Here is a 24,298-nt window from a genome sequence, read left to right on the forward strand (position 1 = left end):
GTTTGAACACGTTAAACAGATTCACTGGCAGGCTGCTGACAATATGGGAAATCAACATCGGAGCAACTGACTGCTGTTAGATCCCGGCAAACACCACGAATGGGAGATAGGGGACCAGGTTATGGTATGGAACTACGCTCGAGTAGGGGTTTATGAGGCACTGTACATGGGGCCGTACCACATTTTCGACAAGGCAAGCCCCATGGTCTGTGCCGTGAAAATGCCTCGCCGTACAAAGTGGTTCCACATAAACCAGTGCAAACTTTTCAACCCCGGGACAGCAGCTAAACGTAAGGGACAGCCAGGAACAGAGAACCGTGTTAAAGGCAGGGACCCTCAGCCAGCAGCCCCCGACTGTGGAAATCCCACAGGGGACGTGGCAGACCCACAGACTGTACCCAGAGGGGCGATGGACTGAGTAACTTGAGGAGCTATCCCCCCAATCATTTGGGACTTGGACGCACCCCCAGGGGTCAAAACCCTGAGAAGGACTCTCCGCACGCCACGGCCTAAGGCACCGTGGACACCAGCGCCCCAATTTAAGTGGTTCAGCCCCGGGAGAAGGACCTGCCATGAAAGGGTACCTAAGATCAAGGACCAGCCTGCGAGCAGGGACACCCAGCCGGTAGCCTCGGGCGTCGAGGGAGCCCCAGAAGTGATAGTGGTGGACCAGCCACTAATTGGGGGTCCCCGGACCACGGCCCTCAACCAGACAGAACCCCCAGGGGACAAAATGAACCAGGCAGCCACCCCCAAAGGAGTGGTGTGCTGCATCACCGGAGGGGACATTCCCCCAATAGTGTGGGACTCAGACCCACCTCCGGTCAGGACACTCCAGGTCCTGCGCTACAGTCCGACCTACGACCGGCCCCGCTGGAAACACAGAGGCCAGAGAAGAAAAGAGAAGGACAATAATTAACCTGACCACCCGGAGATGGGTGGCAGATGTACATAAATAATACGATATGTGTTAATGTATGTTTAGTAAGAATCTAGCGTCGTGTAGATTATGCGTCTAATGATTTCAGGGCAACACAACCGAAAAGAAACCACACGTCTGGAAGGTGTGAAACGAGTAGAATAGGATAAGGATGTTTATATGAATATAGAAGTTAAGAGTTTCAGCCGACAGCCGGTGACTAAATAGTGACATATGTATTGGGGAAAGGAAAAGAGCCCACCTTGTCGGCAGTAAAAGATGTACTACAAGATCGATAACAACATGAACAGGGTCCTGTTCCTGCTGACCCTGATAAGGATGAGCAGTGGCAGCTGAGGAAATGTGGAAGAATACCCCATTTATGGTCTCAGGAGAGAGAGCACCGATCGTGACTGCAGCGGGTGGCACCCCGGGTGTGGAAGAGCTCGCCGTGTACGCCCACGAGGGAAGGTGGCCAGGGTGGATGGGGTCTCATTCCACCCACTACTCCAGCCAGGAAGGGTTTACCTCTGGGGAGGCCTCCGTTCCATGCCCCAGGATACGGGTCATTGCTGCATGGGTCAGTGTCCCGGAGGGAAAACGTGTATGTTTGACTTGTAAAGGAAAGATTCCCCTGGGTAGATGGTGCTGGCTCAGGAAGCTGAGCAAGGATGTGGGGGATCAGCACTCTGACTGGGAAAGACTCGGGAATGACACGTACCGTACCATCACGGGGACACGGGGAGGAGTGAAGTTGTGTTAGTACAAGTGGTGGGAGTCTGAACAGGGAATTTACGTCTGCATGTGGTGGTCAGAGGAGATCTGTCCTGCAGACATATCAATCGCCTTTGCCAGGCAATGGCAAGATGAGGGGGAAGGGATGAGGTGGGATTCCAGCCTACACGGGTGTGTGGTCCCACACTCCCCACTCCCAATTAACACCACCGAACTTATAGCACACATTAAGAAACCCCGGCCCACGACCCCGCCAGTGAGAACAATAATAGAAAAGTGTCCGACCACCACCAAGTGACTCAGGAACGGATTAGTATTGGTACCAACCGAAAAGGTGTTATACCATGGGCTACATTATGCAGTAGCTTCAGTTATTTTAAACTTTACCGAGGTGCATATACCTGACTGGTGCCCGAAGGAAACAGAGCAGCTATACCAGGCCCTACTCAGAGAAATGTTCAAGAACTTTTATGAGTTAGAATTTGAGAATGTAGACAAAACAGATATATACATCCTATACGCTAGGGACACCATGGGCACGGGAAGACCTAGAAGGGGAACCTTGAACGACATTTTAACTGCATATCATGCAGGATCCTCTGTGATAAATAGCCTGGACGATATAGAACTACACATGCAGATAAATGGTCTAAAGAACCAACTGAGAAACATCATGAAAGAAGAAAACACAGGAGAAGGCTCAGAGCTACACGAGAACCAGGCTATGATGATCCATTGAAAGGAAATCGTGGCTGAGCTGGAAAAACATGCACAGACAGGGAATGCACTCATAGGGGAGGATAGGAATGCTTCTGACCAGGTTGCACAGAACGAGGTGTGTGTGCTGTACGGGGCATGGTTGTTGGGCGAGGGCCGCAACAACCTGGAGGATTTAAAACAAGGTTTAGTCCCCTCCTGGATCAGTAACAAGCACCTCGCAGCCCTCCACCCGTACAGTAACTCACTAAGCCCGTGCCAGCTCGGCCTAGCTTCTGAAACTTACCCTGTCCCAGTCGATCGCGATGTTCTAATCACACCATCATGGGGATAGTACTAAGGATGTCGGCCATGGGTGGGACAGCCCTTCCCACACTGTATACAGGGTGGAGAACATTGGAGTCATTCAAGGAGGTGCACATGTTCATTTCACAGCAGTCCCACCCTATGTCATAAAGTGGGAACACGCTGTGACGGGTACTGACCTCTCCGGGTGCACACATAATACTGTGTCCCCAGCACTTGAACACTATTCTAAACCACAGTGTGGGTTTTAAGCTACTGGTGCACAGTCTATCAACTGTACCATGGAGGTAATGGCACAAAACCATGTTCCCCCACAGGGAGCATACTTCGGGGGTGGGACATATTGTGTCACCACCAGTGCGCCACACTACCAACATGGTCACTTCTGGTGTCCGGTCAGTGACAGCAGTTTTTGCTTTAAACCCGAGGCAGAAATTCAAGTGTCCCAGGAACGGATTGTCCCCATTCCTGAACCCTCCACTGTTCACCTCACTGTGAGAGAAAACATCACAAACCTGCAGGATTATGTTGTACATTTGGCGATGAAATTCCCCACTTCCCGAACAACTTACTGCTCTGCGAGCAGCTGTAGTAATCTCACAAAAATATTTCGATTCTCGAGAACAGAAAACAATTGAGATCGGGAGAAAGATTCTAGAGATCACAATTCCACCTTGGTGGGACATTTTCAGAAATATAGAAGTTCCTGCCGGGATCAGAACTCGCACTTTTTGGTTGTCTGTCAACTCGCGATTATTCTTTACTTATGGTGTCTCACTTGTTGAGTGAAACGCAGAGGCCGTCAGGTCAGGCACCAAAGGTGCTGTATGCTCCCTGGCCAAACTTGGGGATCGCACAGGGAGGAGTAACACCATACTACCATGAACTCATGTTTTTTGGCGTGGAAGCAAGTCATCCTCATTTCGAGGGACCGCCTATGATGATGATGATGATGGATACATTAACGTCCCGACAGCTCATTGACTGCAGGAGTGGGACCGTGTGGCGCTTCAGAAGACATGTCAAAAAGACAAAGTCACTGATTCCGTCTCATGTGTTCCTCCAATCAGGAATAGCAACAAACTAAAAATGCTTAATAATGGTTACACCTTATCTCCACATAAACTACATAGTTGGCTTGTTGGTCTAGAGGTATGATTCTCGCTTCGGGGTTGTTATTTGAAATATGCGAGAGATCCCGGGTTCAAATCCTAGACGAGCGCGAATTTTGAATTTGCATCGAACTTTTGCAAAGAAGGACTTGCATTTCTGCAGCATCTGTCAGGAACTCATGATGCCCCAAAGTGCTTTACAGTCGTTGAGTTGCCTTTGAAATGTTGTCACGTGAGGAAAGATGTGCCCAAGTCACCTCACACGCACCTCAACTCTTTGTGAAGGAGATCATAGAATCATCGAAGTTTACAGCACGGAAGGAGGCCATTTCGGCCCATCGTCTCCGCGTCGGCCAACAAGAGGCTTTCCAGCCTAATCCCACTTTCAGCTCGAGGTCCATAACCCTGCAGGTTACGGCACTTCAGGTGCACATCCAAGCACTTTTAAAATGTGGTGAGGGTTTCTGCCGCTACCACCCTTTCAGTCAGTGAGTTCCAGACCCCCACAACCCTCTGCGTGAAGAAATTTCCCCTCTAAACTTTCTATCAATTACTTTAAATTTATGCCTCCTTGTTGATGACCCCTCTGCTAAGGGAAATAGGCCCTTTCTATCCACTATATCTAGGCCCCTCATAATTTTATATACCTCAATGAAGTCTCCCCTCAGGCTCTGTTCCATGGAAAACAAATCCAGCCGATCCAATCTGTCCTCATGGCTAAGATTCTTCACTCCAGGCAACGGACTCGTAAATCTCTGTATCCTCTTCAGTGCAATCATGTCCTTCCTGTAATATGGCGACCAGAACTGCACGCAATACTCCAGCAGTGACCAAACCTGCCCCACCGACCACATCTCTTGTATTGCATTCCTCGGATAATAAAGGCAAGCATTCCATAGTCCTTCTTAACCACCTTATCGACCTGCCCTGCTACTTTCAGGGATCTGTGGACATGCACTGCCTGGATTCTGGGGAGGACCCAGCAGATTGGAAAACTGCAAATGTAATGCCCCTATTTAAAAAAGGAGGAAGACAAAAAGCAGGAAACTATAGACCAGTTAGCCTAACGTCTGTGGTTGGGAAAATGTTGGAGTCCATTATTAAAAAAGCAGTAGCAGGACATAGAAACATAGAAACGTAGAAAATAGGTGCAGGAGAAGGCCATTCGGCCCTTCGAGCCACACCACCATTCAATAAGATCATGGCTGATCATTCAGCTCAGCGCCCCTTTCCTGCTTTCTCTCCATACCCCTTGATCCCTTTAGCCATAAGGGCCACATCTAACTCCCTCTTGAATATATCTAACGAACTGGCATCAACAACTCTCTGTGGCAAAGAATTCCACAGGTTAACAACTCTCTGAGTGAAGAAGTTTCTCCACATCTCGGTCCTAAATGGCTTCCCCCTTATCCCTTAGACTCTGACCCCTGTATCTGGACTTCCCCAACATCGGGAACATTCTTCCTGCCTCTAACCTGTCCAGTCCCGTCAGAATTTTATATGTTTCTATGAGATCCCCTCTCATTCTTCTGAACTCCAGTGAATACAAGCCCAGTTGATCCAGTCTTTCTTGATAGGTCAGTCCTGCCATCCCGTGAATAAGTCTGGTGAACCTTCGCCGCACTCCCTCAATAGCAAGAACATCCTTCCTCAGATTAGGAGACCAAAATTGAATACAATATTCCAGGTGACGCCTCACCAAGGCCCTGTAAATCTGCAGTAAGACCTCCCTGCTCCAATACTCAAATTCCCCAGCTATGAAGGCCAACATGCCATGTGTCTTCTTCACCGCCTGCTGTACCTGCATGCCAACTTTCAATGATTGATGTACCATGACACCCAGGTCACGTTGCACCTCCCCTTTTCCTAATCTGTCACCATTCAGATAATATTCTGCCTTCACGTTTTTGCCACCAAAGTGGATAACCTTACATTTATCTACACTATACTGCATCTGCCATGTATTTGCCCATTCACCTAACCTGTGCAAGTCACCCTACAGCCTATTAGCATCCTCCTCACAGCTCACACCGCCACCCAGCTTAGAGTCACCTGCAAACCTGGAGATATTACAATCAATTCCGTTGATTCCATCTAAATCGTTGATGTATATTGTAAATAGCTGGTGTTCCAACACTGAGTCCAGTGGCATCCCACTAGTCACTGCCTGCGATACTGAGAAGGACCCATTTATCCCTGCTCAATGCTACCTGTCTGCCAACCAGTTCGCTACCCATGTCAATAAATTACCCTTTTACCATATGCTTTAATTTTGCAAACTAATCTCTTGTGTGGGACCTTGTCAAAAGCTTTTTAAATGTTCAAACACATTACATCCACTGGTTTTCCCTTGTCCACTCTACTAGTTGCATCCTAAAAAAATTCTCGAAGATTTGTCAAGCATGATTTCCCTTTCATAAATCCATGCTGACTTGGAACGATCTTGTCACTGCTTTCCAAATGCGCTGCTATTTCATCTTTAATAATTGATTCCAGCGTTTTCCCCACTACTGATGTCAGGCTAACTGGTCTATAATTATACATTTTCTCTCTCCATCCTTTTTTAAAAAGTGTTGTTACATTAGTTCCCCTCCAGTCCATAGGAACTGATCCAGAGTCGATAGACTGTTGGAAAATGATCACCAATGCATCCACTATTTCTAGGGCTACTTCCTTAAATACTCTGGAATGAAGACTATCAGGCCCTGTGGATTTATTGGCCTTCAATCCCATCAATTTGTCTAACACAATTTCCTGATTAATAAAGATTTCCTTCAGTTCCGACTTCTCGCTAGACCCTCGGTTTCCTAGTATTTCCGGAAGGTTATATGTATCTTCCTTCGTGAAAACAGAACCAAAGTATTTGTTCAATTGGTCTGCCATTTCTTTGTTCCCCATTAAAAAGTCACCTGATTCTGACTGCAAGTGACCTACGTTTGTCTTCACTAATCTTTTTCTCTTCACATATCGACAGAAGCTTTTGCAGTCAGTTTTTATGTTCCCTGCAAGCTTCCTCTTATACTCTATTTTTCTGCTCCTAATTAAACTCTTTGTCCTCCTCGACTGAATTCTAAATTTCTCCCAGTCCTCAGGTTTGCTGCTTTTTCTGGCCAATTTATATGCCTCTCCTTGGAATTAACACTATCCCTAATTTCCCTTCTTCGCCACGGTTGAGCCACATTCCCCGTTTCAGTTTTTTCTCCAGACAGGGATGTACAATTGTTGAAGTTCATCCATATGATCTTTAAATGTTTGCCATTGCCTAGCCACCATCAACCCTTTAAGTCTCATTTGCCAGTCTATTCTAGCCAATTCACACCTCATACCATTGAAGTTACCTTTCCTCAAGTTCAGGATTCTCGTCTCTGAATTCACTGTGCCACACTCCATCTTAATAAAGAATTGTACCATATTGTGGTCACTCTTCCCCAAGAGGCCTCGCACAACAAGATTGCTAATTAGTCCTTTCTCATTCCACATCACCGAGTCTAGGATAGCCAGCCCTCTAGTTGGTTCCTCGACATATTTTTCAAGAAAACCATCCCTAATACACGACAGGAAATCCTCCTCCACTGTATTTCGACCAGTTTGGTTAGCCCAATCTCTGTGTAGATTAAAGTTGCCCATGATAACTGCTGTACCTTTACGCATCCGTAATTTCTTGTTTGATGCTGTCCCCAAACTCACTACTACTGTTTGGTTGTCTGTGCACAACTCCCACGAGCGTTTTCTGCCCTATGGTATTCCGCAGCTCTATCCATACAGATTCCACACCATCCAAGCTAATGTCCTTCCTTACTATTGCGTTAATTTCCTCTTTAACCAGCAACGTTACCCGACCTCCTTTTCCTTTCTGTCTATCCTTCTTGAATGTTGAATACCTCTGGATGTTGAGTTCCCAGCCTTGGTCACCCTGGAGCCATGTCTCTGTAATCCCAATTATATCATATTTGCTGTTGATGCAGTTAATTCGTCCACCTTATTACGAATACTCCTCGCATTGAGGCACAGAGCCTTCAGGCTTGTCTTTTTAATACACTTTCTCCCTTTAGAATTTTGCTGTAATGTGGCCCTTTTTGATTTTTGCCTTGTGTTTCTCTGCCCTCCACTTTTATTTTTCTTCTTTCTATCTTTTGCTTCTGCACCCATTTTACTTCCTTCTATCTCCCTGCATAGATCCCCATCCCCCTGCCATATTAGTTTAACCCCTCCTTAACAGCACTAGCAAACATTCCCCTAGACATTGGTTCCGGTTCTGACCAGGTGCAGACCGTCCGGTTTGTACTGGTCCCACCTCCCCCAGAACCGGTTCCCATGTCCCAGGAATTTGAATCCCTCCCACCTGCACTACTCATCAAGCCACTTAGTCTTCTGAGCTATCCTGCAATTCCTACTCCGTCTAGCACGTGGCACTGTTAGCAATCCTGAGATTACTACCTTTGAGATCCTACTTTTTAATTTAATTCCTAGCTCCCTAAACTCAGCTTGTAGGACCTCATCCCGTTTTTTTCCTATATCGTTGGTACCTATATGTACCACAACAGCTGGCTGTTCACCCTTCCCCTCCAGAATACACTGCAGCCGCTCCGAGACATCCTTGACTTTTGCACCAGGGAGGCAACATACCATTCTGGAGTCTCGATTGCAGCCGCAGAAACATCTATCTTTCCCCCTTACAATAGAATCCCCTATCACTATAGTTCTCCCATTCTTTTTCCTGCCCTCCTGTACAGCAGAGCCACCCCTGGTGCCATGGACTTGGCTGCTGCTGCCTTCCCCTGATGAGTCATCTCCTCCAACAGTACCCAAGATGGTGTATCTGTTTTGCAGGGGGATGACACCAGGGTACTCCTGCGCTACCTTCCTTCCACTGCTCTTCCTGATGTTCACCCATTCCCTATCTGCCTGAGTAACCTTTACCCGCGGAGTGACCAACTCACTAAACGTGCTATTCACGACATCCGCAGCATCGCGGATGCTCCAGAGTGACTCCATGCGCAGCTCCAGTGCCGCAATGTGGCCTGTCAGGAGCTGCAGCTGGATACACTTCCTGCACATGTAGTCATCAGGAACACTGGAAGCGCCCCTGACTTCCCACATAGCACAGGAGGAGCATGACACGTGTCCGAGCTCTCCTGCCATGACTTAACCATTAGATTACTTAATTTGGTTTTTTGCTGCTAAGAACAAGAGGAAAGACAAAGAAACAGAAAACTACTCACCACTCAACCAGCCAATCACTTACCCTCTTGGCTGTGACGTCACCCTTTGATTACTTTTGACTTCTTTCTTACTTTTGACCCTGCACCAGCTGTAGCTCGCTGCTCGCTGCTCCTCCAGCCGCTGCTCCTCCGACTGCCGCCGATCCCCGGACTCCCGCTGGGCCTTTATAGGCCACTGCTCACACCTCCTCCGGTCACTGCTCCTCCAACTTTTGGAAAAAAATAATTCAGTCAGGCAGAGTCTGCATGGATTTATGAAAGGGAAGTCATGTTTGACAAATTTGCTGGAATTCTTTGAGGATGTAATGAACTGGGTGGATAAAGGGGAACCAATTGGATGTGGTGTATTTGGACTTCCAGAAGGCATTTGGACAAGGTGCCACATAAAAGATTACTGCACAAGGGGTTGGGGGTAATATATTAGAATGGATAGAGGATTGGCTAACTAACAGAAAACAGAAAGTCGGGATAAATGGTTCATTTTCTGGTTGGTAAACAGTAACTAGTGGGGTGCTGCAGGGATCAGTGCTGGGACACCAACTCTTTATAATCTATATTAACGACTTGGAAGAAGGGACCGAGTGTAACATAGCCAAAGATTGGAGGAAAAGCAATGTGTGAGGAGGACACAACAAATCTGCAAAACAACATAGCCAGGCTAAGTGAGTGGGCAAAAATTTGGCAGATGGAGTATAATGTTGGAAAGTGCAAGGTTATGCACTTTGGCAGAAAAAATCAAAGACAAGTTATTATTTAAATGGAGAAAAATTGCACAGTGCTGCAGTAACAGCGGGACCTGGGGGTACTTGTGCATGAAACACAAAAGTTTAGCATGCAGGTACAGCAATTGATCAGAAGGCCAATGGAATAGAAACATAGAAACATAGAAACATAGAAACATAGAAAATAGGTGCAGGAGTAGGCCATTTGGCCCTTCTAGCCTGCACCGCCATTCAATGAGTTCATGGCTGAACATGCAACTTCATTACCCCATTCCTGCTTTCTCACCATACCCCTTGATTCCCCTAGTAGTAAGGACTTCATCTAACTCCTTTTTGAATATATTTAGTGAATTGGCCTCAACAACTTTCTGTGGTAGATAATTCCACAGGTTCACCACTCTCTGGGTGAAGAAATTCCTCCTCATCTCGGTCCTAAATGGCTTCCCCCTTATCCTTAGACTGTGTCCCCTGGTTCTGGACTTCCTTAACATTGGGAACATTCTTCCTGCATCTAACCTGTCTAACCCCGTCAGAATTTTAAACGTCTCTATGAGGTCCCCTCTCATTCTTCTGAACTCCAGTGAATACAAGCCCAGTTGATCCAGTCTTTCTTGATAGGTCAGTCCCGCCATCCCGGGAATCAGTCTGGTGAACCTTCGCTGCACTCCCTCAATAGCAAGAATGTCCTTCCTCAGGTTAGGAGACCAAAACTGTGCACAATATTCCAGGTGTGGCCTCACCAAGGCCCTGTACAATTGTAGCAACACCTCCCTGCCACTGTACTCAAATCACCTCGCTATGAAGGCCAACATGCCATTTGCTTTCCTCACCGCCTGCTGTACCTGCATGCCAACCTTCAATGACTGATGTACCATGACACCCAGGTCTCTTTGCACCTCCCCTTTTCCTAATCTGTCACCATTCAGATAATAGTCTGTCTCTCTGTTTTTACCAACAAAGTGGATAACCTCACATTTATCCACATTATACTTCATCTGCCATGCATTTGTCCACTCACCTAACCTATCCAAGTCACTCTGCAGCCTCATAGCATCCTCCTCGCAGCTCACACTGCCACACAACTTAGTGTCATCCGCAAATTTGGAGATACTACATTTAATCTCCTCGTCTAAATCATTAATGTACAGTGTAAACAGCTGGGGCCCCAGCACAGAACCTTGCGGTACCCCACTAGTCACTGCCTGCCATTCTGAAAAGTCCCCATTTACTCCTACTCTTTGCTTCCTGTCTGACAACCAGTTCTCAATCCATGTCAGCACCCTACCCCCAATCTCATGTGCTTTAACTTTGCACATTAATCTCTTGTGTGGGACTTTGTCGAAAGCATTCTGAAAGTCCAAATATACCACATCAACTGGTTCTCCCTTGTCCACTCTACTGGAAACATCCTCAAAAAATTCCAGAAGATTTGTCAAGCATGATTTCCCTTTCACAAATCCATGCTGACTTGGACCTATCATATTACCTCTTTCCAAATGCACTGCTATGACATCCTTAATAATTGATTCCATCATTTTACCCACTACCGATGTCAGGCTGACTGGTCTATAATTCCCTGTTTTCTCTCTCCCTCCTTTTTTAAAAAGTTGGGTTACATTGGCTACCCGCCACTCCATAGGAACTGATCCAGAGTCAATGGAATGTTGGAAAATGACTGTCAATGCAACCACTATTTCCAAGGCCACCTCCTTAAGTACTCTGGGATGCAGTCCATTTATTGCAAAGGGGATGGAGTATAAAAGCAGAGAAGTCTTGTTGCAGTTATAAAGGAGATTGGTGAGGCAAGACCTGGAATACTGCGTGCAGTTTTGTTTTCCATATTGAATACTTGCTTTACTTGCTTTGGAGATGTAGAATTTACCAATATTTCGCAAAGATTCCTTGTACCTGTTCCCCTGTAAAGGAGAAGAATCCCTTTCTGGACTTCTAAAATGGAAGGACAAACTTCAGGACACAAATGAGTTTAAAGAGGAAGATGAGGCCTGCAGGGGATAAAAGGGGATGCATTCATGGAGCCCCAACAGTGTTTTAACTCATAAGAAAGGGAATTTAATTTGGATCTAAATTACAGAAGCCTGAGATCCCCTAAACATCTCTGGGAAGCAGCATATCAATTTTAAGATTCTACAACATTTTGGCTGCGAAAAAAAGAATTACCGAATACATGACATGGGACTAACCTCTGTGAAGCAAATTGGTGTATTAAGGATCTCAGATGTCTGGGGGAACTGTGCAACACCAATTCACCCCCTAAGAGATAATCAAATTACCAACCATTATCTAAACTATACAACTTAATCAAATTACTGCTGAACAAGCCCGACAAATTCTGACAAAGAAGAGAGCTCAAAACTAATGAGCAGCTCCCTTGAAACAAAGAGCTGGGCCAGATTTGGTGGGAGATAAGGAAGCCTTTTATTTGGATATATCTATTCCCAGTTTTACAAGGAAAAGAACACAAGCAGCCGGAGGTGGGGAGTGAAGAAATGGAGTCGTGGAGAAAAGTGCAAGAAATCATCAAGGACCGACCGACATGCAAACAGCACGAGGCCCACGAAACGGAAGGTTTTCAACAACCAAATTGACAACCCGGGCCACCACAACCAGCGAAACGACCAACCGAAACCAACTCAGCAAAAACCGAAGAATCGACATTTATTTCCACTCTACAATCTACTTCTGAACGACCAATGGGTGAGAAGTTACCAAAAAGGACTAACTAAAACTATTCCTAACCAAAGAAAGTGGCTACTTACTCCATACATCCAAAACGCAACTTACTGCATCACCCCAACTGAAGACTACGCAGTCCGAAGTCCTCTCCTCCGTCCGGGATACGGCTCGCCTAGAAGGCCAAGTACAGCGAACCCCGAAACTGCGATTCACCGGCAACAGTCAAAAGGGATTGGTGAGCATAGCTCCTGAACCCCCAGAGCTATAACCTAGTTAGTCAGGGGAATTGGGAGGGGAGTGGCTTGGATAACTTGTGTAAATGTATCTGCATTCTCCTCTTGACCCCATTTGGAGTTTAAGCTGTATTCTTTTCCCCATATGCTGTATGTTGACAATTTATTCAACATGTTGTACCCTTCGTGTCTATTGCTCTTACTAGTCTGTGTGTTATTAAAGATGTGCCTTTTACTTCCTTTTAAACACAATAAAGCCATACCTGCTTCTTATCTTGAAACCGATTGTTTGCCCAAGTCTGTCACAGCCCCTTTATAATTCAAGTGTCTAGAACCAAGGGTGTGGGAGCGATTCATTTAAGGGCAGAAGGGAAAGCTGACCCTCCGAAAACCACCCCTTACATAATGGCGACCACCAAGGGACTCTGGGGCAAGGGACGTGATAAGAGAGAGACTGGTTTCATGAAAAGAATCAAAATGGAAGAGAGGATTTCCTCGTATGTGTTTAAGAGGGTAAATGTGGCTAAGGAGTGGGTACTCGATCTATTGTATGCTGAGCATGCAGAAGATGCTGCAGCTCAATGGACCGAGAGCAAGGACCATAAAAAGTCAATAGAGAAGGCGATTTGGCTAATTTGCCTTCAGCGACAGATCCGGCTTCTAGATGAGGAGAATAAGAAAATAAAGGGAGTATTGAGGCAGGCAGAAGAGAGGTCCAGTGCAAGGGCCAGAGTCGGGGAAAGGCTGTGGACAGAGGTGGGACAGTGAAAGGAAAGTAGAGAGCTCACTAAAGAAAGGCACAAAACCCAACTGGACCTTTTACAGTGTCAGATTATTGAAGCCAAGAATAGCGAACTTGTATTGCGGGAATAGAATTCCTGCCTCGCCAAGCAAGTTAAAGATTATGGGGAGAGGGTGAAAGACATTCAGGTAGCCTATAAGGTAGCCAGTACCAGGGAATTTGAGGTTGGTGACCATGTCCCCTGCCAGCAGCTGATCCAAGGCTTGAACCTTGCTCTATCCCGGGCTAAATGCATGGTGTGCTTGAAAAACCAGGGTTTAGCCCAGGAATACCTGGTAGAGCAAGGAGAAACCCCGCAGTCACCGCCTGCAGCTCCCGGGAACAGCCCAGAGCAGCGTGGGTGTCAGCCAGAGTGCGGGGCAGACAAGGATTGCGAACTACCAACACCGGCAGTCCCGAGTTTTAAATCGGTTTGGTAGCAGGGGGAAGCAGGCTAGCCAATACAAGGAGGGCTGGAACCAGGGCCAATGCACTCGGTCCGGCAGCAGACGTTTGGCCCACCTGGTGCAAATGGGGCAGCAGGACCCCTAGTAAGCAATTTCATAGCCCCCATGGCCCCTAACGAGCTGGCTCACTGGCTCCGCAGCCTGGTGGCAAACAGCTTACCTGTAGTAAAGGCAAAAGCCCAGGTCTGGTTCGATCCAAGAGACCCCAGAACCACCGAAAAGGCAGTGGTCGGACAGTTGACCCTGGCTTACCGGAACGGGAAGGTCCATGAGATTAAACCCAGCCAAGGCAAGAGAGAGTGGCATCAGGAAGGTGGGCACCCTCCCCACAAAGGTGTTGAATGTTTTGGGTGTGGGAAAAGTGGGCACTGAAGGAAGGACTGTAGGAACCCTTGGAAAGAGAGTAAGGGAAAGGCCGCTCCAACCCCAGCCCGTAAGGCCGGTGCAGGAACACTCGACTCATATGAGACACTCGTAGCCACCCTGCAGACACTTATAAACGGACTGGGAGCAGTAACTACCGCAACCGGTACAGTAGCCGGTACGGTAAAACCCTCTGCTCCAACCCACCCATGTGTATGACTAGAGCCAGCGCAGCCTATGTACCTGTGTTCCCTGGAGTACGATGCCTGGAAGAGACCGTGCGTTACAATGGAGGTGGAGAAAGTGAATGGGACCTACCTGCTAAATACTGGTGCTTCCTGCACCCTTGTACATGCAGATAACCCGGCTACCTCACCTCTATCGAATGGGGTCCCGTACAATCTAGTGGGGTTCACAGGCAACGAGCAAACTGGTTTGTTTCCCATCCCGCTCACCATTCAGTTAGGGACTCTCAAAACCAAATGGAAGTGTGTCCTGATGAAATGGGAGCAGGAGGGAAAAGGGATCCTGGGGGCTAATTTTATCATTAGCCACTAGATCCTTTTGGATCCGAGGAACCACTGTCTATGGGGAGCCATAGGGACAGACAGGGAAGATTGATAGAGAAAATGAGGGTAAGGCAAAAATAAAGACATGGAGAGATACAGAGAGAGAAAGAGAAACAGAGCAAGAGGGAGAGAGAGACAGATAGATCGAGAGTGAGGGAAAGATAGAGAGAGAGAGACACAGAGAGGGAGTTAGAGACAGAGATATATAGAGAGGCACAGAGGTACAGAGACAGAGAGACATAGAGAGAGCGAAAGAGAGAGAGACAGAGAGAGACAGAGAGAGAGATAGAGAGAGAGACAGCGAGACTGACAGAGAGAGCAAGAGAGAGAGACGAACAGAGATACAGAGAGCGAGGAAGATAGGGAGACTGAACGAGAGAGCGAGAGAGGGAGAGAGAGGGACAGAGATACACAGTGGGAGAGAGACAAATAGACTGGAAGAGAGAGCGAGAGAGAGGACTAGACAGAGAGAGAGACTGACAGAGGGACAGAGAGAGTTGGGCATTTAATCTCCCTCCACACTGTTCCATTAAATCTCCCCGGGCAGGTAAAGCACGGGGTGAGATATAGAGTCCCTCTCTCTCGCTCTCTCTTTCAGACTGCCTGTCTCTCTGTCAGTCTCTCTCTCTGTCTGTTCCTCTCTCACTCTCGCTTTCTACACTGTCCCATCAAACACTCCCAGGGCAGGTACAGTGGGTTAGATACAGAGTAAAGCTCCCTCTACACTATCCAATCAAACACTCCCAGGGCAGGTACAGGGGGTTAGATACAGAGTAAATCTCCCTCTACACAGTGAGGTGAGGTGGCGGTGATTCCAGAAAAAGGGGCCAAGGGAACGTTGTGTACCGTGAAGCCAAAGGAGGGTTATGACTTGGAATTACTGGTCAGTAACACACCAGTGGAGTACCAGGCATATGTACGGGCACACCTTGCAGCATTCGCCACCCACAAACATGACTGTGGCAGGGTAACGGGGGTGGAAGTTAGTATCGAAGGGGACCCCATGACCCAACCACAAAAGCAATATAACTTCCCCAGGGAGGCAGAGGCAGTCCTGACAACGACACTGGGATCACTGGTAGAGCAAATGGTGTTAAGACCGATAGCAACCCATGTGAACTCTCCACTGTGGCCGGTTAAGAAATGGGACAACTCATGGAGGGCTACCGTGGACTATCGAATACTAAATAAGAATATCCCTGCCTGTGCACCCACTGTAGCAGCCGTAGCGGACCTCATAGGGAGTATTCCAGCATCCGCGAACACTTTCACGGTGTTGGACATTTCAAATGGGTTCTGGTCCACTCTTTTAAAACGGGAGGACCAGTACAAGTTCGCCTTTACCTTTAAGGGCCAACAATACACGTGGAACTGTCTTCCCCAGGGCTTCCACAACAGCCCCAGCATTTTTCACCAATGCATGGCGAACTGTTTAAAGGGCTTTAGCAGACCCCAGCAGTTGGTGTAGTATGTGGATGACCTGCTCCTGTTTACCGATCAGGGGGGAGGAGCATGGCCCACTGCTGGCTGAGCTGCTGGAGCTGCTAAAAGAAGAAGGGTTTAAAGTAAACCCGAATAAGGCACAGATCGGCCAGAAGGAAGTCAAATTCCTGGGGCTGACTGTGCGCGCTGGAGAAAGGGCCATAGACAAGGCTAGAAGGGAGGCAGTACAGGAGTTTCCAGCCCCCAACACAGTGACAGGGGTAAGATCCTTTCTAGGGCTCACTGGGCACTGCAGAGACTTCATTGAGGATTTGCAGCCACCGCAGCCCTCTGCTCAGGCTCCTACACAAGGGTGTAGAGTGGGACTGGGATGAGGGTTGCGAGGCAGCATTTAATTGCTCAAGAAGGACTTGGAGACCGCGCCAGCCTTAGGAGCGATAGATGTAGGAAAGGAGTTTTTCCTGGAGGGGCAGCCAGCGGGGACAGTTTGAGCTCAGTGCTGCTTCAAGAGCGGCACGGCCAGCTGAGACCGGTGGTTTACTCCTCCCAGGATCCTCACAGATGTGGAGAAGGGGTACTCCAACTGTGAGAGACACCTCCTAGCCACACATTGGGCAGTGAAAAGATCCTTGCTCTTCATGGGAGGGTCTATTCTAACACTCCTAACCCACCACACACCGACTCAGATGCTCCTAGATGGGAGGATTAAGGACGGGACGGTGAGCAGTGCCCGCATTGCTCGCTGGACCCTGCTCCTCTCCCAGATGGACCTCAGAGTAGAAGGCCCCCATGAGCCAAGGCTCGCAGCCAACCTAATCAACCCAGGGAAAGCCCACAGGTGCTCCGTAGAAGGGGTATGGGAGGTGAACATTGGCCTTCGGGCTGGGTTACACCCTACAGGCCGGGACATCTACGTGGATGGGTCCAGCACGGTATCTGCAAACGACTCACTGGGTGCGGATCCTATGACCCAAGGGCAGGTATTACCCTGGCAATCAAGCTCTCCAGCACCATGAGCGCCTAGCATGCTGAACTGTCCGCCGTAATGTACGTGGTGACCCACCCCGAGGAATTCCCTATCCCGTACACGATTTGCTCGGACAGTATGTTCACCTGCAATTCGTGTACGGAGTACCTGGCTATCTGGTCCCGTCGCGGATACACGTCCGCTGACGGGAGACCCCTGACAATCAAGCCCCTGCTGGAGAAAATCATGACAGCGGTGGGGGAAGAGGGAAAGGTCTACATACATAAGGTGAAGGCCCATTCAAAAATCGAACCCCGTGCAGAGGGAAACCAACAGGCTGACAAACTGGCCAAAGAAGGTGCCCGCAAGGGAAAGTTCTGGGACCCCTATGACACCGGCCGCATAGCAGCGGTCAAGAATAAGAACAGGGCAGCAGAGAGTACAGTGATAGCTTTGGCCCCGGACTTAAAAACAGTTCAGGCACAGGACCCAGTCCTGAAAGCTGTCCTGAATGTGCTAGCTGGAGGAGAGAGAGTAGAAGGTCCGTACGGCACAGCAGCCATTACCGTTAAGGAAGGCATGCTGGTTAAAGAGGGACAATGGGTCGTGCCACAGCAGCACCAGAGGGAATTCCTAAAACTGGCCCATGAGGGTCCAGGAGCGGGACACCCCGGGCCTGAGACCACCTGGCAACGAGTGGAACAGGCAGGATGGTGACCGGGACTCAGGGAGGACGTCCGTGGGTTCTGTGCGAAATGCCTGGTGTGTGCTGCGAACAACCCTGACCCCCAGAAAAGGAAGGTGTCCCTAGGACACGTCAGGATGGTAGAGGGACCATGGCCGTCAATCCAAATTGACTACATCGGGCCACTACCCACCGCCCAGGGAGGCCACAAATACTGCCTCGTCCTGGTGGACGTGTTCTCAAAATGGGATGAAGCCTTCAACTGCCGAACAGCCACCGCACTAGGGACAGCTAAGACTCTAGTGAGGGAAGTGTTCTCCCGGTGGGGACTCCCACAGTATGTGGAGTCGGACCAGGGGAGCCATTTCACCGGGCAGTTATTGCAGGCAACCCTGAACGTGCTCGGCATTGAGGGGAAATGGCACATTGCCCACAATCTACAGTCATCGGGTAATGTGGAGCTTTTAAACTACACCATTAAAGAAAGGCTGCGGAAGGAGACAGGAGACTCACCCCAAAAGTGGGTGGAGGTCTTACCGTTGGACCTAATGGGGATACGAGCCAGCCAGTCAAGGAGCACGGGGTATTCCCCACGCGAGCTCATGACTGGCCGGATCATGCGGACCCCCACCCATGTCCTCGCCCCGGTGCTCAAAGAAGGTCAGTTCAGAGAGGTGAACTGGGACTGGTTTGTCAGGAACCTGTTTGAACACCTCAAACAGATTCACTGGCAGGCTGCAGTAACATGGGCAGACAGCATCAGAGTAACCGATTGCTGCTAGAACCCAGCAAACACCACGAATGGGAGATAGGAGGCCAGGTCATGGTGAGGAACCATGCTCGGGTCGGGGTTTGTGAAGCATTATATATGGGGCCATACAGCATTGTCGACAAGGCAAGCCCGATGGTCGATGCCATAAAGCTTCCCCGCTGTACTAATTGGTTCCACATCAACCAGTGCAAGCTCTACAACCCAGGGTCAGCCAAGCACAGAGTTCAGCCGGGATGTGTGAACTGTCCTCAGGACAGGGACCCTCCGTTGGCCGCCCCCGACGGTGGAGGACCCACAGGGAATGTGGCAGGCTCAGAAACCGTGCCTATAGGGACGGTGAATTGCAGTACTGGAGGGGCTATCCCACCCATCCTTTGGGATTCGGACGCACCCCCAGTAATACAAGCCCTGAGAAGGACCCTCCATACACCACGGCCAAAGATACCGTGGTCACCGGCAGCTGAGCCTCAGTGATTCTACCCTTGGAGAAGGGCAGCCCGACAGGAAAGGCCGAAGGTCAGAAGTACAGAGGCCACTCAGAGTAGGGACCCGCAGCCAGCCGCCTCCAGCGGTGAGGGTCTCACAGGAGCAGTAGCATCGAGCTGTCCCAGAGACAAGAGTCTCCAGCTCACCGGCTGCGGGGAAACCCGAGCATCCAGGCGGCTATCAGACCGCACAAGGCATAGGCCTGACAGGGACTAACCAGGCCACCCGGAGACGGGTGGCGGTTGTACATAGCTCTAATTTTTAGTCGAAGGTAGCTGACTCTACCATTTTACATTTTAAGGTTTAGTTTAGAATTGAGAGTAATGTTTCAGTAATGTTTTGGTGATTGTTTTGAGTTTGTCTTGTGTGTCAGCCAGCCTGAGAGCAGTTCTCAAGGGCAGGATCCAGACATTACCGGGTGATGGACAAACCTCAGGAGACCAATTGATGTTGTTTAATTTGAATCTATGTTCTTCCTTCTGTAATGTGGTTGTACGTTGGCTACATGCTGGTGAATATAATGCAATTGAAATGAAATGTAACTGTGCTGAAATGCAATTGTAGGGATGGAACCCCCTCCAAGCTGGGAGGGTGTAAACGTAAAAAGTTTGTACCTGTAAAGGGAAAAGTGTGTATCTGTGGTGATGTTGCACAAGTGTAATGCATATTTTGGGTATTAGTTTAGTTAATTTACAGGGAAGGTTATTTCTTGAGAGCCAGGAACTTTGCTCACCTGTAAGATGATACCATAAATGACATGGTATCACAGGGGGGGAATGTAGAATTTACCAATATTTCGCAAAGATGCCTGGTACCTTTCCCCTGCAGAGGAGAAGAATTCCTTTCTGGGCTTTTAAAATGAGTTTAAAGGGGCAGACGACGCCTGCAGGGGATAAAAGGGAATGCATTCATCGAGACACCCCCCGCCCCCCACAGTGTTTGGACTCATAGGAAAGAGAATTCAAAATGGACCTAAATTTCAGAAGCCTGAGTTCCCTGAAACATCTATGGGAAGGAGCAGATCAATTTTAAGATACTACAACATTTTGGCTGCAAAAAAGAGTTACTGAGTACAGAAGGTGGGGCTAAACTCTGTGAAGCAAATTCATGTATTAAGGATACCAGACTGTCTGGGGGGAACTATTCACCCCATAAGAGATAATCGAATTACCCAATCAAGCACAATAGAAATCATGGTCAGGAAACTGGACAATCCTCAAACAATGCAAAACCAGTGATAGCACATTCTCACACCCTAATCGAGTTACTGCCGACAAAGGAGACATTTGAAAATCAATGGACAGAACAGTTTAAACAGAGCCTAAGAGATTTGATGGGAGATAACAAAGCCTTTTTTGGGGGATATATCTATCCCCCAGTTTTACAAGGAAAAACTAACAGAACACAGACTGGAACTCGCACTGACTCGAACAAGGACACAGACTGGAACACAGACACAAACACAAGCAGCCTGCTTCCTCTGCAGTGAAGAAATGGAACAGTGAAGGAAACTACCAGAACTCATCAAGAACTGACCGAGCACGAGGCCCACGAAACGGAAGGTTGTCAGCAAACAAATTGACAATCACTCTACAATCTACTTCTGAACGACCCAACGGGGCAGAAATTACCAAAAGGGACTAACTAAAACTATTCCTAACCAAAGAAAGTGGGTACTTACCCCATACATCCAAAACGTAACTTAACGTATCAACGGACGCACCCCAACCGAAGACTACGCAGTTCGAAGTCCTCTCCTCTGTCCGGGGTACGGCTCGCCTAGAAGGCCAAGTGCAGCGAACCCTGAAACCACGAATCACCGGCAACTGTCTAAAGGGATTGGTGAGCATAGCCCCTGAACCCTAAGAGCTATAACTTAGTTAGTTGGGGTAATTGGGAGGGGGGAGGCTGGGATAACTTGTGTAAATGTATCTGCATTCTCCTCTTTACTCCATTTACAGTTTAAGCTATATTTTTTTCCCCACAGGCTGTAATTTGACAATTTATTCAATGTGTTGTACCCCTCAGTGTGTATTGGTCTGTGTGTGTTATTAAAGGTGTGCCTTTTACTTCTTTTTAAACACAATAAAGCCATGCCTTCTTTCTACATTGAAACCGATTGTCTGTCCAAGTCTTTCACAGTCCCTTCATAATTCCAGTGTCGAGAACCAAGGGTCAGCGAGCGATTCGGAACCACTCATATAAGGTCAGAAGGGCAAGCTGACCCCCTGAAAACCATCCCTTACACTGCCGGCCACAACTCCTTCATAACCGATCTTATTCCTCTCACTACTTCTTTACCCATGGATTCCTCGTGAGGTTGTGGTGACCTGAAATTTCTAAAATCTTAATTTAAAACTAGAACTCTTAAACATTCTTAAACTCAGATCGTGTTATTATATACATCTGCCACCCGTCTCCGACTGGCCAAGTTAATCCCTGTTCTTCTCCTTCCCTTATTCAGCCTCTGGTTTGCCTGTGTGGCCGGCGGTAAGGCGGTCTGTACCACAGGACCCAGAGTGTTCTGACTGGAGGTGTGCCTGAGTCCCACATTATCGGGGGAATGGCCCCTCTGGGGCAACAACACACTTCCCCTTTAGGTGTGGCTGCTGAGTTCATTTCATTAACTGAGGATTCTGCACAGCCGGGGGCTGTAGGCTGGGGACTCTCAGTTAGTGGCTGGTCCACCACGACCTCTCCTGTGAGTCCCTCACCGCCGAAGGCTGCCGGCTGGGGATCCCTGTCCGTAGACTGATCCCTGATCTTGGGTATTCTCGAACGGATGGCCAACCTCCCGGGGCTGACCCACTGAAACTGGGCACTGGTGACCACGGTGTCTCCGGGAAGCGAGCCGGGACAGCTTTGTCAGGAATCTGTTTGAACATCTTAAACAGATTCACTGGCAGGCTGCTAACAACATGGGCAATGAACTCAGCACTTTAGCTTGAGTGTTCAGGACAGAACGCGCCCCTGAGCATGTATGAGGAAAAAGCTCCAGAAAATATTCTCGGCCAGGGAGCTTTCGCTTGTGAGGTGAACGTGTTAAGCGCGACACTGCGGAAACATCTCCACTTTCAGCACCAGGTCAGACAGAAATGTGAAGCGAGCAGGTGGACTGCAGAATCCCACTTTTAAGGAGTTGGTCGTGGTGTCAAACAAAGAGTTTCACTAAATGATTAAAAATAAGAAATGTCAAAGTCGAACATGCATCTCCAGAGGAGACTGCGATATGAACACAGCACCTTAAACAACTCCGCCACCCTGAGTATTCAATGCTAGATGTGGCCACCTGCAGATTGATTTTGAACTTTTGTGTCCTGACACATGAAATAAATGAGGGCAGCAGGCGTATCTCTGCCTGACACCGGGGAAACAGTGAGACAGATCTTGGAGCAAGGGTCTGGTTATTGCCAAACAGCAAAGAAAATATTTTCTGGAAGAACAATGTTGAAAATAATTGCAACCCCAACATGATTAGAACACACAACCTTTCAATTTGGAGTCAGGCATGCTACCATTGCCTGACAAGGTCCACACATGAAGTCTGAGATGTTCGGCGATATGAAGGTTTCACAATACAAGGGCCTTTAAAATCCCCGCCCATTCCCACCAGGTGTCAGAAGCAGCGCTCACCTGCCAGTCACCGTATGTTTTTTTCTTAAACTTTTGTATTGTTTTCACGGGAAAGCATCATTAATTAACCCCTCACCTTCTTTTGCACAATGAAAGAAATGCTAACTGAGGGAGAGTCGATACTTCAATCATTTGTCCTGTGCTTTGGGGAGCGGGCAGTGAAGTGGACCTGAGTCCATGATTGCATCGGCCATGATCGTATTAAATGTCGGAGCAGGCTCGAGGGGCGTATGGTTGACTACTGCACCTATTTCTTATCTTCTTATGTTCTTATGCATGTTGACCCATTTTACTCACTGTATTTTAGGAGTCTGGTTCAAAATCTTCATTGCTGATGACACCAGGAATCTGGGGCAACTTTTGTCAAATTTAACAGCACCGGTTATTCCGACCGTGCACAGAAAATAGAATCCTATGGTGCTCCTTTTCAGATTCAATGCAGCAGGATTTCAAATAAAGTAAAATAATTTTACAGTGAAAAGATTTAGAAGTGTTACTTGTATTTGTGTCTTTAATTAAACTTTGTGGCGTCTGACTCCCGTTCATGCCTCTGCTGAATAAGAAAGGAGGGTTTGACGTTGACCAGACTGCACTGCCCCTGATATTTGTGAGCTCATCCTTTATATTCAGTGGTTTCTCGCCCTTTGATGGGCTGCAGTGTGGCGGATATCACGTTGGCCTCACACGCGAAAGGTCCCCGGTGGATCCGTTTTCTCTCACTCAAAGTTATCTATTTATTGGTTAAATAAAGAGCAATTCAGGATTAAGGGAGCCCTTTTGCCAGGAGAATAAATAGCAAATAAAAACAGCAGTTTCTGCAAATCTCAGCAAATCAGGCAGCATTTGCCAGGAGACTCAACTCGCCTCCGATTGTTCCCATTTGGCAAGTTTAAACAAAATGATTCTGCCTGGGATCGAACCAGGGACCTTTTGCGTGTAAAGCAAACATGATAACCACTACACTACAGAAACCACTGGTACAGCAGCCCCAACAGAGGGGAGTTGACCAGTGAGCTCCCTCTGCTGATCGGGAATGAGGAGGCTCACCTGAAACAACTTCTGTCCCACACTGCAAGTTCTCAATCCTTCTCCTCCACTGCCCTTTACAGAAATGTCACGGATCACCCAGCCACCGTGTTCACTTCCACATCCTCACAGTGGGGCCACAGAGGCTCCTACCGTCTCCCCGCGATCAGTGAACTCACCCAGTTTGTATAATTAAACCCGGAACACGTGCCCGGCAAAGGGCAGGAGAAGGCAGATAGTCTGTAAGCTCGGTCTATCACAGAAAGTATTGGTATTCATGGTGCTTACAGCAATTATTAATCGTCTCACAGACCTCAATTATTTTTATGCGATGAATTGATCGAGTATCGTTACCACGTCAGTGCGGCAGATCTTAACCCCTCGACCACCAGGGAACAGTTATGATAGATGTTGATATATTTATATAAGAACCTGAATATCAACGG

The 24,298-nt window shown here is 48.1% G+C and overlaps 1 non-coding gene across 1 annotated transcript; it reads right to left on the reverse strand.

The window, feature by feature from the left end:
* Positions 1-23,725: 23,725 nt before the first annotated feature.
* trnav-uac (transfer RNA valine (anticodon UAC)) lies at positions 23,726-23,799 on the reverse strand. Its single transcript has one exon. It is a non-coding gene; the product is annotated as a tRNA-Val (tRNA).
* Positions 23,800-24,298: the final 499 nt, after the last annotated feature.

The sequence above is a fragment of the Pristiophorus japonicus genome, unplaced genomic scaffold (assembly GCF_044704955.1).
Source record: "Pristiophorus japonicus isolate sPriJap1 unplaced genomic scaffold, sPriJap1.hap1 HAP1_SCAFFOLD_112, whole genome shotgun sequence".
Lineage (NCBI taxonomy): Eukaryota > Metazoa > Chordata > Chondrichthyes > Pristiophoridae > Pristiophorus > Pristiophorus japonicus.